The sequence below is a fragment of the Cryptotermes secundus genome, unplaced genomic scaffold, assembly GCF_002891405.2.
Source record: "Cryptotermes secundus unplaced genomic scaffold, Csec_1.0 scaffold584, whole genome shotgun sequence".
In the NCBI taxonomy this organism is placed as follows: Eukaryota; Metazoa; Arthropoda; class Insecta; order Blattodea; family Kalotermitidae; genus Cryptotermes; species Cryptotermes secundus.
Genome location: NW_019735468.1, coordinates 1,714,203 through 1,729,960, shown reverse-complemented (window position 1 = coordinate 1,729,960; position 15,758 = coordinate 1,714,203). Strand labels below are relative to the sequence as shown.

The window sequence follows — 15,758 nt, the reverse complement described above, 5'->3', positions numbered from 1 at the left end:
TCCTATGCAATATGTATCGGGTATGAAGCGGTCAGAGCGTGAAGCTAATCACTCACCTTCATCTAGTGCCGATATGAAAGTTGGAGATATACTTTCTCTCCCCATACGTCTTCATAATGTGGCGCTTAATTAATTAAGCACAGGGTTACCGTTACCTTCAGGTGTGCATGGAAGGATAATTTTATAACTGACCTTAGAGGAATGGGATATGGGAGCGTGGACTTGAGTCATATCTCAGGCTAGGGACTAGTAGCGGGCTCTTATGAACATGGCAATGAATTTTCTTGTTCCACAAAAGGCGGGGAATTTCTTGCCTAGCTGAGCAGTTTACTACTTCATTAAGTAAGTATTTGCTCCATGGAGTTACAAGCCAGACTATTTAGTTAGTTTTTTAGTTTCTTGGGGTGGGGTGAGACTGAGTACACTTGGTACGTTTCTCACTAACTGGCCTATTGTACCAGCCCCGGATGTTAGACGATGAGTGTGGAGCAGTCGGTGGAATGAGAATTGGCAGAGGAAACCAAAATACTAGAAGAAAACCTGCCCCAGTGCCACTTTGTCCACAACAAATCCCACATGACATGTCCCGGGCTCGAACCTGAGCCGCAGCAGTTGGAAGCCGGCGATTAACAGCCTGAGCTATGACACGGCCCATGCAAGTCAGACTAACGTCTGTTCCTTGCATGTTATGAAGTGCCAGCATCATTTGGTGGAGAGTTGTAGTATTCCAGTGGAAGAATTTTGTGTTTATACTTAAACTCACGTATTGTGTTTGCTTTACAGCAATGTTTTCTGAATGAGCTATACAGCGATTCTTTCTACAGTGGGCCGACTGAACGAAGGAGTCTTTTGTTTAAATAAATAAGATGGAACCCGCCTGACAGCTTTGCTGGATAGCCTGTGCCGATATGGGAAAGGGGGTACGGAGCATTAGGCCGGCGGCGATAGTTCGGTCGATAAGTGCAACGATGTATAGTATACACGACAGCTGTAACGCGTGGCCAATAAGTTGACGTTTCGGAACCATTAATTACAACTACATTCAACCGTCTAAACAACACGTAAAGAAATGTTATTTCTCTTTATTCAATAATATAATAATGAGGTGTTATTTCTATTTGTTAGTGTGATAATAACAAACAAGTTGACTTTAGTGGTAAAATTCTCACTTGTATTTGGGAGGTAACCGCTTCGAATCTCGGTATAGATACAAACTTTCATTTACTCATTCCTTCGAGAAGAATGCCAAGAGAATGCCTTAACATAAGCCATGACCGTCTCCTCTTCAGTCTTCCAATGCAGTGTTTTTCAACCGGCGGGCCTAGGCCCCGTACCGGTCTCTCGTCTTATGGAAAAAAGGATTTACAGGTCGCGGTGTGACAGAACTTGAGTAACACTGCTCTAATGGTCGCTTAATGCTCTTATCCTCTGATATAAATCGATGTTAAATAACCACTGCAGTTAATACAGATTCGTCAAGTAACCGATCCATTGACCCTTTTCGAGGTAAAAAGAAATTTGGGGTTCTTGATCAGACACTGATCAGACTACAGCTTCTCAGAAGGAGGGCTCTGATCGGTGGAAGCAGTCAAGCAATTCGTTTCACGTCTTAGTGCTCGGTTGACTTTTACAGACGTATTTCGAAGCCGTAAAAGATGACAGGACGAAACTTAACGCGTTGTTACACAAACCCAATACATATCCCAGAGAGTATGATGAACAAGGGTAGCTTTAACCGGATCAGGGTTCATTACAAATCATCTCTGATACACCCCTAGCGGCAAGTAGCCCGCAACAACACAAGGGGAAATACAAGAAAATCTCTACTAATCACACAAGTAGCTGTGACAGTAGACAGAGCTGCTTTAATAATGGACAAATCCTCTTTTCGGTTTTATGATTCATAAAAAGAAATAGAGGACAAAGTAAAAGGGGTTGAGTATATTGAGGTTTCATAGAAAAGGCTTTTTAAAGCTTAAGTGCAGCTTCTATACCGCTGACCCCAGGTAGGTTCATTAGTTGTCCACAAGACAGCGCCAGTGTGGCTTGTGGCAATGGCTTTCATGATGCTACCGAAAATAAGACCATACCAATGTACAGTTCGCAGCAAAATATGGATGGAAATAGAAGTACGCATTGTGGCTGCAATACTGGGCTGCAGACTGATTCATAACTGGCAGTCAATCACGATAGATGAGAAAATTGTCATGCATTCTCTTATCTAATGAAAAGTAAAGGTATCCCTTTAAGAGGCCGTGGAGGCCCATAGGGTTGTGAAATGTCGAGGCTCCCACATTTTCTAGACAATCGGCTCACAGATGGCTGTTAGATTGTCAGCCTTAAGCGCCGGCCGCACTTTACCCCAGGAAGATTCCTTGTACTCACTTCTGTTATAGGCTGAGTCGACCCCAGGGTCATATTTCGGCGGGAAGGATTAGTAAATTGAAAAAATCCACCTCGTCGAGATTCCATCCCGCGACCTTCCGGCCAGTAGCATAATGTCTCAACCAACTACGCTACCTCGTGCCCCTCTCTTATCTAATGCGAGAGTCAAATAAATGACGTAAACGGAAAATTATTCGTTTATCCTCTCCTGTTATTGTTGTCAGAATGCAATGGGTTGAAGTGAGACCCCTCAAATAAAACAAAAAAACATTAACAACTTTGAAAATGGATATGAGATTTCGCACTTGGAATGTTCGAAGTTTGTATAGGGCAGGTTCGCTCAGAGCAGTGGCAGAAGAAATCTTAAAATATAAGTTAGATTTAGCGGGAGTACAGGAGGTCAGATTGGATGGAGGTGGCATCTCACCAGCAGGATACTATACATTTTTCTATGGAAAGGGGAATGAAAATCATGAATTAGGTACAGGTTTTTTCGTACATAAGAGAATCGTATCAGCAGTTAAGACGGTAGAATTCATTTATAATACTAAAAGGTCGCTGGTGTGTTATCATTGTTATGAATGTTCACGACCCAACAGAAGATAAAATTGATGACATAAAGGATAGATTCTATGAAGAACTAGGACATGTATTTGATAAATTCCTGAAATACCCTATGAAAATTTTGTTAGGAGATTTCATGATTACAAATGCACTTTGGTATGTGACAAATCAGACAGTACATGACGATCTCAATGTACCATTCATCAAAGAAGTTATCCAAGAAAAAAGCATAAGACAGCGTGATAAACTAGGACACCATAGCAATACATTTCTGCAGCCCCTACTGGAACAACAACAATGAAGAAGGTTGAAGAAATTCTGGCCAGCAGGTCTACTTCATGGTTGAAGAGGATCTCTCATTGGAGGAGCCCTCATCACCATACAATAAACACACGAGTACGGAGTTTAAATTAGTAAATTAGCTTAAAGAATGTATTTAATTCTGATTGCTAATATATATATATATAAAGGAGATTTCAATGCCAAAGTAGGGAGGGAAGACATTTTCAAACCAACAATTGGGAATGAGAGTTTGCATGAAACTAGTAATGATATTGGAGTTAGAGTTGTAAACTATGCCACATCAAAAAATCTTACTGTCAAAAGTACAATGTTCCCACATCGTAACATCCATAAATTTACTTGGACATCTCCTGATGGGAAGATACACAATCAAATAGACCATATTTTGATAGATAGGAGACGCCACTCAAGTATACTTGTCCGATCATACAGGGCAGCAGATTATGATACTGTCCACTACCTGGTGGTGGCAAAGGTTAGGGAAAGACTGGCATTGAGCAAACAAACAAACAACACACAGAGTTCATATGGAGAGGTTCAATTTCAAGAAATTAAATGAGACAGAGGGTAAAGAGCAGTATTGTGCTGAAATCTCAAAGAGGTTCACGGCTTTGGAAAACTTGGAAACTAAGGTGGATGTTAATAAAGCTTGGGAAACTATTAGAGAGAATATAAAAATGTCTGCCAAAGAGAGTCTACATTATTATGAACCGAAGAAGCATAAGCCATGATTCGATGAAGGATGCTCAAAATTATTAGATCAAAGAAAGCAGGTTGAATCCAAGCAGGATCCAAGTGAGTTAAATGGGGATAATCTGAACAATATAAGACGTGAAAACAGCAGGCATTTCAGGAACAAAAAGAAGGAATATCTGAGAGACAAAATTGATGAGCTTGTAATGAACAGTAAGAACAAGAAAAATTAGAGACCTGTATAGATGAAAAAAATGACTTTAGGAGGGGTTACCAGCCTAGCAGTAACTTCTTAGTGAAGGATGAGAATGGTGATCTGCTAGCAGATTCCCACAACATTTTGAATAGGTGGAGGAACTACTTCTCTCAGTTATTGAATGTACATAGGGTCAGTGATGTTAGGCAGACAGAAATCCATACAGTTGAGCAGTTAGTACCTAATCACCAGGTAGTGATCAAATTCCGGCAGAACTTATTCAAGCAGGAGGCGAAATATTACGTTCTAAGATCCACAATCTAATTACTTCTATTTGGCATAAGGAAAAATTGCCTGATCAGTGGAAGGAGTCTATTATTGTACCAGTTCACATGAAGGGTGATAAAACTGACTGTAGTAATTATCGGGGGATATCACTGCTATAAACTTCATATAAAATTTTGTCCAATATTCTTCTCTCAAGGTTAAGTCCATACACAGATGAAATAATTGAAGCTCATCAGTGTGGATTTCGACGTAACAGATCAATTCAAGATCAGATCTTTTGAATTCGTCAGATATTGGAGAAAAAATGGGAGTACGATGAGAGGGTACATCAGCTATTCATAGACTTCAAGAAAGCCAATGATTCAGTTAGGAGGAAAGTATTGTACTATATTCTAATAGAGTTTGGGATACCCATGAAACTAGTTAGGTTGGTTAAAATGTGTTTAAACGAAACGCATAGTAAAGTCCGTGTAGGTAAACATTTGTCTGATAAATTTCCTATCCAGAATGGTCTAAAACAAGGAGATGCTTTATCGCCACTCCTTTTCAACTTTGCCTTAGAATATGCAATTAGGAAGGTCCAGGGAAACCAGGTGGGACAGAAATTAAACGGAACACATCAGCTGTTGGCCTATGCCGATGATGTGAATCTACTGGGCGATAATGCAGATACCATAAAAAAAACACACAAACTTTAATTGACCCAAGTAAAGAGGTTGGTCTAAAAGTAAACAGAGAGAAATGCAAATATATGTTACTGTCTCGTCACCAAAATGCAGGGCAAAATCATGACATGAAGATAGGAAACAGATGTTTTGAAAATGTGGCACAGTTCGGATATTTGGCAACAACGATAACAGATCGAAACCTGATTCAGGAGGAAATTAAGAGGAGATTGAACTCGGGTAATGCTTGCTACCATTCAGTCCAGAACCTTTTGTCTTCTTGTCTGCTGCCCAAAAACATAAAAATTAGAATCTACAAAACTATAATTTTGCCTTTGGTTCTTCATGGGTGTGAAACTTGGTCTCTGACATTAAGGAAGGAAGATAGACTGAGGGTGTTTGAGAAGAGGGTGTTGAGGAGAATATTTGGACCAAAGAAAGATGAAATCACAGGAGGTTGGAGAAAACTGCATAATGACAGGCTTCATAACTTGTACTCTTCTCCAAGTATAATTAGAATGATCAAGTCAAGGTGGATGAGGTTGGCAGGGCATGTAGCACAAATGGTGGAGTAGAGAAATGCATATATGATATTAGTGGGAAAGCCAGAAGGAAAGAGACCACAGGGAGGACCAAAGCGTAGGTAGGTGGACAATATTAAAATGGATCTTAGAGAGATAGGATGGGATGGTATGGATTGGATTGATCTGCATTAGGATAGGGACCAGTGGAGGGCTCTTGTGAACACGGTAATGAACCTTCGGGTTCCATAAAATGCTGGGAAATTGTTGAGTAGCTGCAGAATTTGCAGCTCCTCCAGAAGGGCTCAGCTCCATGAGTAAGTAAGTACGTTAAGTAAGGTTCCTAAGTTTTTAATTTGATTTGTTGTCCTCATGTTGACAGTATGGGATAGCAAGACTGTAAGAGTATGAACCGAAGTCTCATAACATGTTTCAATCCAAATGCGAATTTTGACACTTGTATTGTCTTTCCTTCCTATGGAGAAAACTTTGAAACGGAGAGAGCATAAACTTGCCTGAAATTTAATCAGAAACTTTGTTTTAATATGAAGAATTCCGTTTTATTGGATGTGGCACCGTGTAGATCTTGGGTGAACCGAAGTTTCAGAGGGACGCATCGCCTCCATCTTCAGGGTAGATACTGCCGTGAAAACCTCAAACCATACATCTTTTTAGTATGTTTAATATGTTAAAATTAATTTTATGTAAGCATATACAAATATAAATATAAAAATATTCATATTTGTTTGCAAAATAAGATATAATAAATATGTGTGCACATATATACATATATAGTAAAATTAACAGACTCTGGATGACTACCTACTGGGCCATAATCTATATTTTCTCCACACTGAGAACACGATGTAACAACCCAAGAATCGAATAAACATCAGTAGCATTACAGCTTTATATAAAGGTAAAGCTACCCCTGTAGTAGCCCGTGGAGGCTCATAGGATTGTAAGACGTCGAGGCTCCTACATTTCCTAGACAGTCGGCTCACAGATGGCGGTAGAGCTGTTATCCTCACAAGCCGACAGTCCTTCACCCCTAGCAAGATTCCTGGTACTTATTTCTGATTGAGGCTGAGTCAAACCCAGTGCGGGTGGAAGGATTGGGTCAATTGAAAAATCCAGTGACCTCACTATTAATCGAGCTCCTGACTTTCCAGCTTGTAACATATTGCCTCAACCAACTACGCTACCGCGTGTCCCGTAGCTTTATATGCCGTATATTAAATATTAGGTGTACTATCTCAGCAACTAAAATGACAGGTTAAAATCTAGGTTAGTGATTCCAACTCTCAGCTTTGTTGGAACTTATTCCTTCGTTTCCACTAAAATAACTGTTCTCCACTGGGGGGCAAGAGAACCTTTGCCAGGGAGTAAAGATAGACAGAGTATTTCCTTTTAGTGGCGAGTTTAATATTCGTGTAACATTATGTCCTGCCCAAATACGCTTTCAAGTTGTAGCGCTTAGATAATGGCTTACCTTTTACTTTGCAGACGACATGTTAGAGGCCATGTTTCTTCTTATTTGTCCCTAAAAGAGGAGAAATAACATGAGAATTAATTATAAGAAACTTCATAAACTGTATGCTTCACATGATATTATTAAAGTGATCAAATCGAGGAGAATGGCAAGTAGCAAGGATGAAAGAAATGGGAAAGAAATATGAAAGTTTGGTAACAGAGTCTGGAAGGTATCGACACGTGTATGAACGACTATAGACGGGGTTTGGATCGATGACTGGATTTATTGACCACTTACAAACCGTAACAACAATTAACTATAACACTACCACACTTTACAAGTTACTACAACACACGCTAGGCCTTCTCAGTCTTCTTTTACTAGTCGTTTCCCGACAGCGAATCTTAACAATGGAAATTCTCCAGCTTCTATGCTCAAGTCGTTACTGTCCGGTGAATATCCATCAACTGAACTGTTGATCCAAATGAACAATTCCCAGGCTGTCGGCCATCTGAAACAAACATCCTAGTCTTCGCTTCACAGACTGACTTACAACTGACTAATGCTTGGGTTGTGTCCTTGCTATAGAACTCCTTGGCGCGGACTGCGTAGAAAACACAATTTTCAACAGTTCCTCTATTATTGCGCGTGAAATCGTTGCCGTGGGAACATGTTTGTTACGCGATCGCTGCCAAGTAACGGGTCAACACACTGCAGTATATAAAACTTCTGAGAATTTGGCGTAAATAAGAAAGCATTAATAAAATTGGGTATAAGGAAATAGTGTGTGAAGGTGTACAGTGCCTTCATCCGGCTTCGGACAGTGTCTCCCAGCGGGCAGTAAGAGACAGGGATTGTCTCTCTGAGCAACTACTGCTTACTGAAGAAAGGCACTGCTCTGGATTCAGTTCAATGTTTCATTAAAACAGCTCAATATAGTGCCTAATTAACTCCATGGATCTGAATCCTTCGTCAGAAGTCGCCAGTCGCTCATCTTCCCAAGAATTTCTCAAAATTTTCTGAAGTCCGAAGGCTCATTGCCTTCCACCGATCCCTATCCTGAGACAAATGAATCCAGTCCATAGGACCCAATTCTATTTCTCTAATATCCATTTTAATATTATCATCATACATACATCTAGGCCTTCCTCTTGGTGTTCTTCTCACTAAGACCTTGTATGCATTCCTCTTCTCCCCCATACGTGTTACATGCACTGCCCATTTCATCTTCCTGGACTTGAGCAGTCTATTTGAATGTGTGCATGATCCGAAGAGAAAGACGCATTAGCAGCCCCAGCGGGGAACACGATGGTTATGCTGGAATATACGCAGCATTACCTGCAGAAACTTGGCGAAGGCCCCTCACCCACGACAGTGACCAACTGACGAGCGGTGGCCAGGGGCAATTGGCCTAACTCGTTTAGTTCATCTCCAGTCAGGCTAATTGGTCTGGAAAACAAGTTCGTCTATTTGCCCTTTCTGCTCCCGCGATTTCAGCCCCCTCTTTCAACGAATACTGTGTATTCTAGTAGTCTCCAGCCCTAGCCAACTTTTCTTCTCTGCATTCTGAACCCTCGGTATAGATGGCTGTGCCCTTCACGATCTCCCCTCATTTAAGGCAATGAATGTTAAGTAAAATTACCATATATGAACAGACACGCAGTTTACAGTTAAATATAAGAGATGTAATTAATATTTTTACAATTTGTATTAGGCCTCTGTGATAATGACTGAAATACAAGAGAGAATATTCCCCAGTCTCCAGTGCAATTGGCAGCACTGCACAGATTCGGAAAGCCACAACCAAATGCCACGCTCCAAGGCATATTTTATATTTCCAAAATAAAACCACCCCCTTCACCCACCCTTCACTGACAACATAGAACAATATTTAATCGAAAACGTCATATTTCCCCCCGTCCCTTTCTCTGATACAAATCGAAACATGACGCAGTGCGGTCGGCAATTGTTCCCGACAACAACGGGACCAACATCATGTCTGGAGAAAACAGGCGTGAAATAAAATTAAAAACAAAACAAAACAGACAGTTTGTTGTCACTTGCAGCGAAGCGACTTCAACCCTGACATGTGGGGGAGAACTGCCTCTGTAGCCGTCACGTGATTTCAAAACGTTCATTTCATAAAATATAAATAAACTCAGGAGCTTAATTATAACAAAATATTGCGATAGATGATATGGCATAGGGTAATGTTCATTAATACAGCTACTTCTGATCATTTAATGCTACATCACTATGAACCGACGTTTCGTAAATTATAAGTAAAATTAGTGACTTAATTACAATAAAATGCTAGAAGTACTCAAATGGCACTGAGCAATGTACAATAATAAACAAGAAATTCTAGGAAGAACTAATAGCCTACTTTCTTTTGATACCACATAGATCGCATAGAAAACGTCTAATCCAAACATTTTTGGTTGCCGCGGGAACGTCTTTACCAAGCTCTTACCTAACAGCGGTAGGGACACGCAAGCAGACCCACAGACACACGCATACATAAATTCTTCTATTGTTGAGCGTAATTTTTGCCGTGGTTACGTGTGTACGCAGCCGTTGCTTAACAATGAAATAAGGGATACATTTTACCAAGCTTTTGACTAACTACACTATGAGGGATACACATACAGACACACAGGCTTATAGAAGGGATTTATGAAGTACACAACCTCCAACTAGTGCCCAGGTCAAAACGTGGGTCTATACACCAACTCCCCCATACGCCTTCATGGCGTAGTGCTCAATTAATTAAGTACAGGGACAACTTTACCTCCTTTACACTGTTAAAATATGCTCAGGTGCCATGATATACATACCAAGTTTCATAGAGACTGATTCAGGCACTCAAAAGTTAATGGGGAAGGGGCGTTATTTACAGACACGCAGACAGCATGGAGATCGCATAAACCTACTTACTTTATTTTAAACAAGGACAGTGGTCTAAAATATTGTTGCTTAGCATTTGACCTTTAAGAATTGGACTGGCACACAACAATATTCAATAAGAAGTTACCACTCTTCCATACCATTTAATCCTATATTGGCACCAACCAACCTTTAATAATATGTAATTAAATGAAGCCAGGGACTTAATTGCAGCAAGAAATTGCAGCGGTTGGCATGGCAGAGAGGAATGTTCTATAATGCGAACATTGCTGTTTCTGTTCCTTTAGTAGCATGAACCAACATTCCAGCTAAATAAATTTGGGATTGTGTCTGGAACACAGAATGACTGGAAAACACTTACCTTGGAATTCGGGGTCATCTCAAAATATCAGTGAGACATCATCACAAGCAGAGAGGTTAGTCAGTTGTTTAGACTGACTTTTATACCTAATTTTCTAATTTCTTAGGGGTAAATAATAAGCCATTATATAAAAGGTAATCTATCCCTGTAACAGACCGTGAAGGCCAATAGATTTGTGAAACGTTGAGGCTTCCACATTTTCTAGACAATCGGCTCGCAGATGGCGATAAGGTTGTCAGCCGTACGAGCCGGCCGCCCTTTAACTCCCAGGAAGAGTCCAGGTACTCATTTCTGTTTAAAGGCTGAGTCGAACCCAGGGCCATAGTAAGCTGGAAAGATTGGATAAATTGAAAAATAAATCCCCTTCATCGACACTCGAACCCGCGACATTCCGCCTTGTAGCATAGTGCCTCGATCAACTACGGTACCGCGTACCCCTCCCACCTTCAACATCACTAAACAACTTGATATTCTTCAAGAAGAGTGGTATGAATTTCCCCTAAAGACTGTTCAAAACTTGCACGAATCCATTCCAAGACAAATTCTGGCTGTGTTGAAGGCATAAGGTGATCCAACGCCATGTAAATAAAGAAATATGTACAGTATCTATAGATTTTCCATTATTTTGTTCAACCCCTGTATATATTCCTCCACAGAAAGTAGTTTTTTACCATCCCAGACTTTTCTTCCGCTATCCATATTGTTCCATGACTCTGTGTCAACAGAAAATGTTATACAGCTCTAACGGATAAATTATAGTTATGACTATTTCAGAAAAACGTGGATAGAAGCCTGTTTTAAGATATTAACCTAGTACTGTCGTTAAAACTGAAGAAAACTATGACAACCCTAAATAAAACTGACATTGCCTAGAATGGGAAGAGAGGCAGCTGAAGAGCTCCACGGGCTACGGGTCGAACCACCTGACTGCAAATCACAGGAGATATAGACTTACTCTTTTTACAATTACGACTGACTTGCACGGAGCCTCGGTACCCCAGCTATTTCCATGGGGGAATCACTTCGTTCCAGTGTCCAGGTTCAGGATGGATCCACATCAGGCCCTCAGCGCTTTCCCATATCCTGGTGCTTAGGCGCAGTGGCAAAGTTAATATTTATCTATACCCATAATACGCGAACCACCACGCCCGCAAAGTGGTTAGGCATTTAGGAAGGAGAGTTTGAGCCTCTCTCTATATGCGTCGCTATCCGTGATCTATTTACGGCGTTTGTCTACCAAATCTTTGCAGAAAAGAATCAGTGGCAGCCCACTTCACTGCGACAGTGACAGCCCACCAGACACTTTCAGTTTCAAAAGAAATCCAGTGGACCGAGCAGAGGTTTGTGGCGGCCGGTGTCTGCCCACAACCTCTTCACAAACACTGTTTTTTTTACATTTCTTTTCACCTTGGTTTTTAAAGAAGCACATGTGAAGCGGTTAGGTAAGATCCATGGGAAATTTCTGGTACTTGTTTGTTGTGGAGTGGATGTTTTAAGGGTTGGACCGGGCACTGTGGTACACTACTACATACAGGAAGATGAACCCAGAGAGAAAGTAAAATAAAAAGAAGGCTGATCCATCCGTCCAATGGTACAAGAAGAAAGCATTTTAACCTCCATTACGTGTAATGTGTGCAAAGACTGTGCTGCCACCTGCCGGGCGGAGAGCTTAATTTGCTCTTAACTAGACTCTTTGAAGTACACCGACTTGTTTGCTGTTTCCTCTACAACAAGACCGATCAGATTTCACTTGGCCGCCAACGGAAGACGCTCCCTTCCCACAAAAAATTGAACAATACAGTTTCGTTGCCACGCAAAACCACTCGCAAGTTATCATTTTTAAGCTCAGACTGTAAAATAACAGGACCGCCATTCGATTCTTGGCAGAGACTGGTATTTTCTATTTGCAGTTCTCTGCAGCCCATCTGTTACTGCATCTAACGATTCACGGGTTCAGTCTCCTGTTAGTTACCGTAGCTCCTTTGACTGGAAAGTTTATAAAGGCCTGGTGCTCGTAACTTATGCGTGTAGCAGGTACTTTCCTGGTAAATAAATCGGCAAGAGTATATATATGTATTCTGATCGCGCCGGTCGCGGTAGCCGAGCGGTCTAAGGCATGTACTGTCTTCGCTCGCTTGGAAACCGGGATCGTGGGTTCGAATCCCACTCAGGGCATGGATGTTTAGTTTGTGTGTGTGCGTTTTTATGTGTTTGTGTACAGGTAGAGGCCTTGAGACGAGCTGATCACCCGCCCAAGGAATCCTACGGAATGTGTAAGATCTAGAAAAACCGAAGTGAACGGAGAAGTTCATGGAGGTGGGCCTAGGCCCACTGGGGCTGTAGTGCCAAGGAAAAAATAACATATGCTGATCGCTCGCCTCCCCTTTTAAACGTGGCACATTATTTTTACGTCTTCTGTACGTCTTCATGGCGTGGTACTTAAATGCAGGTGAAACTTCAAGGTAACCTTTACGTCTTAAGCAATGTGCTCGCATATAAAGTCCGAAGCTTGCTGCTCTTGGTTGGCCATGTAACGATGCTGTTTCAGCAGCAAAGTAGACAAAATTATGCTAGATGCTAAGGTCCCACATAAGTTTCTCCCCTTATTCTTCAAACAAGGTCCTCAAGACAATAACGATTCCTTCGTTCCGCAGCTGATAAAGAGATTGCAAATAATTCCAAGAGACAGCGCCCCTGGGATAAGCGACTCAAATGTCAACTAACATTAAAATGCATTATGAGCAAAACGCTGTGGTGTGATTCCTTTTCACGAGTTTCAGACAATGTAAAACATTCATGACAGGCTGAAAGCTGTCTGCGGATATGATACTGTCAACTGTGCTGATCGCCGGGATTAACGAAGATGATGAGACTAAAAATGGCGTCGAGAGGCAGTGAAGGTCTGTTACCGACAATTGGTACACGTCCCTGATTCTCGATGGCGTAAAGTCACCAAAAGGAGTGGGTTTACGTGGAAACGTATGGAGGATGAAACCTGTAGGTCGATTAATTTTGAAATTGAATTTTCATTCAATACGTTGTAAACGTGAGTGCAATAGTGACGTATCACCTTCTGGGTGACCATTAGTAATGAAAATGTTTGACAAGAATTAGGAAAATTTAATTAAGAAAATAACAGATTACATAAGAGATGGGGTTGAATATCTGGAGCCCTTAACAGATGTTATAATCCCTAAGCTTAATGAGTATCAGGTTCCATAAACCACAAAGCAGAGAGACGTTCAAAAGGGTGAAGGGTTGGGGGATGATGAAATAAGCTGAATAACGGCCAAATTAGAAACAATCAACGAAAGAGATCGTTTGACGACAAATGAAATGAACGGTTATCCAGCTGGTAGCGAATGATGGAGCAACCCTCATAAAGAGATAAGCAAAATGAATGATCAGTCGAAACCCATTGCTTCTACTGAGCTTAGAATTTTGTTCTTCCTCAACACAGGTTGCAATTCTATATTAACCTGCTCCCTTTACCATTTCATGACACTACACGCGTTAAAGCGGGGGCACGCGGTAGCATAGGAGGAGTTATGCTGCATGTCGGAAGGTAGCGGGTTAGAGTCCCGATGAGGTCACTGGATTTCTTCAATTCGCCTAATCCTTCCAGCCGCACTATGGCACGGGGGTGGACTCAGCCTCTAACAGAAATGAGTACCAGGAATCTTCCTGTGGCTAAAGGGCGGCTGACACATAGAGCTGACAACTTTACCGCCATCTGTGGGCCGATTGTCTAAATAATGTGGGAGCCTCAACGTCTCACAATCCTATGGGCCTCAATGGCCTGTTACAGGGTTAGCTTTACCTTACGTTTACACGCGTTAAAGCTATTCACAGGATTCAAAACTCCCGTATTCTCTAAAACCATCTGTTAAATGTTTAGATTGACGACACTGTGACAAGTGACAAAGCTATTTCTTGATAATCAACAGACATTAAATTTGCCAGAACGTATTGGAAATGGAATGTCTCAGATGAGACTTCGGCCACTGCCTCTCTCTTTACCGCACCACATTTTAAGACCAAAGCGGTTTCACGCAGGGCAGAGTTAGCTATATATATCTCACAATTCTAGTCCAAATAACCAGCCAGGATTGCTCAATCGGAAATATTGCTAATGAGCACATTTGCGTTTTTTTTTTTTTAATTTTCGTCATGTTTGAATATATCATACCATTCCAGTGTGTTACGGTGTGGAGCTACTGTCTCATAAAAACCTGAATTTGGACCATCACCTTGTTAGCTATTCGTGTCCGCTTACGCGATACACGTATATTCGTAGCTACCCTTCATACATGGAGGCTGGCTCCTGCAGTCACAACTTAGACATGCCCAACCTGATTATATGACATCCATTTGACATTAGCGCAGTATTATCAAAGAGGAGATAGGTGTAACATATATGATACATGGGGAAGTGATAAGCATGTACAAAAGTTTTAGTCGAAGGGGTCTATTATAAACACAGAGTCTGTCAAAATGGGTCTTGATGAAATAGGTTTCGAGAATGTGGACGTGATTCATCTGGCTCAGGAATTTAATGGTGGACCCTTGGGAGCAAGATAATAAAACCTCTGTTTTAACTTAAGCTTCAGATCACATGGCTGCATGAGCAACTATTAGCTTCACAAAACAACTCTGCTCCATGAAGTTAGAGACTAGTTTGCATTCTTGAATAACGAGAATTTGTTTTCTAACAATTTGGAACTCGTATTTCAGTTCTGGTACGAAACGTCTATTTAGAAGGTAATTAAATAAAGAGCTGACAATTTTTTTTTCTTAATATGGTACTAAGCTACTTTAAAGAAAACTGGAAAAGACCACACAAATGAGAAAATAAACCAGAAATTTACCTTGATCTTTCACTTTCATATATAGCAAATATCTAAGAATACGAAGAAATTTACCACTAATTTGCAGAATTCATAAATAATACATCGTACAGAATCTGTCAATATCATTTTGCATATGCGAGTATAGGCATGGACAGATAAATTAATTTCACGGATTGGTAGCTTACAACATATCAGTAGATCAAGAATTAGGTAATATCATTTTATTAATTAAATCTGCTACATACACATGATTCTGAAAGAGAGCTCACTTGTCTGTATAGTAATGCTAACATTCTGTTCGTATTCAAATATTGCCAAACACACACATGGATTGTTGAAAATTTTGACATTCTTTCGAACAAATTACAGACACGTCTCATTGTAGTCAGTCAGGCATTCAAGGGAATTAATCCGTACGAAAATTATACTACGAATAGGAAACTATATTTGAAGAAAGCNCGCTGGCTTCCCACCGAGCCGGCCCGGGTTCGATCCCGGGTCTGGTCAAATGGTATTTGGGGTGGATAAAGTGGCGCTGGGGCAGGTTTTCT

At 40.9% G+C, this 15,758-nt stretch overlaps 1 long non-coding RNA gene across 1 annotated transcript in view; it reads right to left on the bottom strand.

Moving 5' to 3' along the window:
- Window positions 1–7,106: 7,106 nt before the first annotated feature.
- Window positions 7,107–15,758, bottom strand: part of LOC117282705 — a 156,619-nt gene continuing 147,967 nt past the window's right edge. Inside the window, exon 3 of the long non-coding RNA XR_004513546.1 lies at window positions 7,107–7,158. This is a non-coding gene — a long non-coding RNA (uncharacterized LOC117282705). The remainder of the gene's footprint in view (window positions 7,159–15,758) is intronic.